The following is a 3,444-nucleotide window of genomic DNA, read 5'->3' as shown; positions in this document are numbered from 1 at the left end:
GAGTCAAAGAGATATACAGGAGCTTAAAATCTCAATCACAAGCTTGCAAAACTGTTTGAGTGAAAGTGAAGATAGTTTCAGATCGTGAAGATGGCATCACAGCTAATAAAAGGTAAGAAAATTTCTCATAAAAACAACTAGGATGCAGAAAAAAATAATTCATCACCTGCAAGACAATTCACAGATGAACAACGTGAGCCTAATAGGCACCAAATAGAAAGGAGACAACACAAATGATATAAAAAGAATAGGGACAAAAGTAACAGCAGAAAAATTTCCAAATATGAGGAAAGTCTGACATTCAGCTATTGAAGCATACAGAACTCCAAATAACTTCAACCCAATTAAAAGCAAGCGAGACATATAATAGTCAAGGTTCCAGAAATCCAGCACAAGAACAATACATTGAAAGCCACAAGAGAAAAGAAATAGATCACATTTAAAGAAAAACCCAACTTCTCAAACCATGAAGGCAAGAAGAGTATGGAGCAGAGTACTTCAAGTCCTCTATGAAAATAAATTCCAGGCCAAAGTATTATACCCCACAAAATTCTCTCTCAAGTTTGATGGAGAAGTGGACTACTTCCATGACAAAGAACAACTACAGAATTTCATGATGACAAACCTAAGCCTACACAGACTATTAAAGATGTTCTACAGAGGGACCAAAGTTGTCAGAACTCCATGAATGAAGCCAGAAAAGAAAACAACCACATAAGGGAAACAATTGAACACAGGAGAAAAATTTGTAAACAACAGCAGGTAAATAACATGTCAAACATCAGTTAATATACCTCATTTATAAGCATCAATTTAAATGGAATCAATTCACCAATTAAAAGAAATACACTGGCACAATGGAGTAGGAAACAACATCCAACACTATGCTGTATACAAGAAACACATTTAACTCATAAAGAAATTCATTGGCTGAAAAATCAATGGATGGAAAAAATGCTACATGCTCCAGTACCTCAGAAAAAAGCAGGGGTAGTGATCCTGTTTTCAATCAGTCTCAACTTCAAACTAAGAATGATCAAACGAAATAAAGAAGGTCACTATATACTGGTTAGGGGAAAAATTCAAGAGGAAGAGGTAACACTCATAAATATGTATGCACCAAACATGGGTGCACGCAACTATATAAGACAAATATTAACTGACATGAAAAATCTAATATCCAATACTACAAACCAACAGGAGACCTTAACACATCCTTATCCCAATAAAACAGGTCAGACAGACAAAAAATTAGCAAAGAAGTAGCAGAACTGAACCAGAGCTTGGAATAAATGTACTTAGTTGACATACATAAAGTGTTCCACAAAACCACAGCTGAATACACATTTTTTCAGCTGAGCAAGGGTCATTTTCTAAAATATACTACATGTTAGTCCAAAGGTCATGCTAAAGTATATGCATGAAAATAGAAATTATCCCATTCATATTATCTGACCACAGTGCAAGGAAACTGGAAATAAATGAAGAAAGAAACCAGAAAAGCCCCACAAATACTTGGAAATTAAACAATACCCTACTCAGCAACCAATGGGTCACAGATGAAATTAAACATCAAATTGAAAAATACCTAAAGTTAAATGAAAATTCAATCACAAATTATCAGAATTTATGGAATGCGATGAAAGCAGTTCTTAGAGGGAAATTTATACTTGAGAACTCACACATTAGGAAAACAGAAAGGGAAAAAATGAACAATATAATGCTGCACCTGCAACACTGAAAAAGGAAGAGCAAACCAAACCATAGCTCAGTAGGGAAGAAATCATAAAGATTAGAACAGAAATTAATTCAATCAAAACAAACAAAACAATTGAAAGAATTAATGAATCGAAAAGCTGGTTCATTGAAAGACTAAATATAATTTGAAAGCCCCTAGTGCATCTCATCAAAAAGAAGAAAGGAAAAATTCACATACAAGCAATAAGGAATGAAAAAGGAGTTATTTCCACAGACCCAGTGGAAATTCAGAAGATCATCAATAGCTACTATGAAAATCTTTACTCTGACAGAATACATGACACAGAAGAAATAGTCAGATTCATACAAAGGTACAAATTACCAAAACTGAATCAAGAAGCTATAACAACTCTCAATAACCCAATAAGAGCCAATGAAATATAAAATGTAACAAAAATCATACCGACAAAAAAAGTCCAGGTCCTGATGGATTCACAGTTGAATTTTACAAAAAAAAAATTACAGATGGTATAATCTCCATACTCTTCAAATTCTTCGATGAAGTTGAAAAGGAAACAATCCTCCAAAAATTGTTCTTGGAGGCAAATATTATACTAATATCAAAAACTTGGAAAGACACAACTAAAAAAGAGAACTACAGGCCAATTTCCCTCATGAATATAGATGCAAACATTCTCAATAAAATCCTGGAAAATAGAATAAAACAAATCATCAAGAAGATTATAGACCATGGCAAGGTAGAATTCATTCCAGGGATACAAGCATGGTTCAATAAATGCAAAAAATAAATATACTAACTATATAAAAACAGCCAAATCTAAAAAAGAAATGATCATCTCAATCGATGAATGAAAGGCTTTTGACAACGTCCAACACTTATTCATGTTAAAAGTCATACAGAAAACTGTAATTAGATGGCCTCTACTTCAATCTGATAAAAGTCATCTATGAAAACCCGATGTCTAACATCATTCTAAATGGGGAAAAATAAAATATTTCACTCTCAGACCTGGTACAAGACAAGGATGTCCTCTATTAACATTCCTGTTCAATATACTTTTGGAATCATTAGCTAAAGTCATTAGACAAGAGAGAGATATAAAAGAAATAAGAGTAGGTAAAGAAGAGATTAAACTACCATTATTTGCAGATGACATGATACTTTACTTTGAAGACCTGATAAAATCCAACAAGAAAAACACAAATTCAGTAGCATTGCAGAATACAAAGTCAATACTCAAAAGTCAGTAGCATTGCTCTATACAGGTAACAAACACACTGAGTGGTAAATTAGAGAAACAATATCTTTTACAGCACCCCTGAAGAAAATAAAATACCTTGGAATTAATCTCACTAAGGAAGTCAAAGATCTTTTTCAATAAAGATGGCACTACTCTGCAAAATGAGATCATAGAGGATTTCAGAAAATGTAAAGCTATTCCCTGCACCTGGATAGGCAGAACCGACATTGTGAAGATGGCCATGCTCCAAAAGTTGTACAGATTTAATGCAATCCCTATCAATCTAACACCAACATACCTCGCAGACCTAGAGAAAACATTCCTACCACTTATTTGGAAACATAAAATGCATAGAATAACAAAGGCAATCCTGGGGACCAAAGACAAGGCAGGAGGTATTATAATCCTTAACTGGAAATTATACTACAATGTTACAGTGAGGGATGGAGAAATAGCTTGAATCCTGAGTTCAATCCCAGTAATA

Source organism: Octodon degus, unplaced genomic scaffold, assembly GCF_000260255.1.
Source record: "Octodon degus isolate 3935 unplaced genomic scaffold, OctDeg1.0 scaffold00206, whole genome shotgun sequence".
Taxonomy (NCBI): domain Eukaryota; kingdom Metazoa; phylum Chordata; class Mammalia; order Rodentia; family Octodontidae; genus Octodon; species Octodon degus.
The sequence above is the reverse complement of the archived record's forward strand: the minus strand, read 5'-3'. Positions refer to the sequence as shown.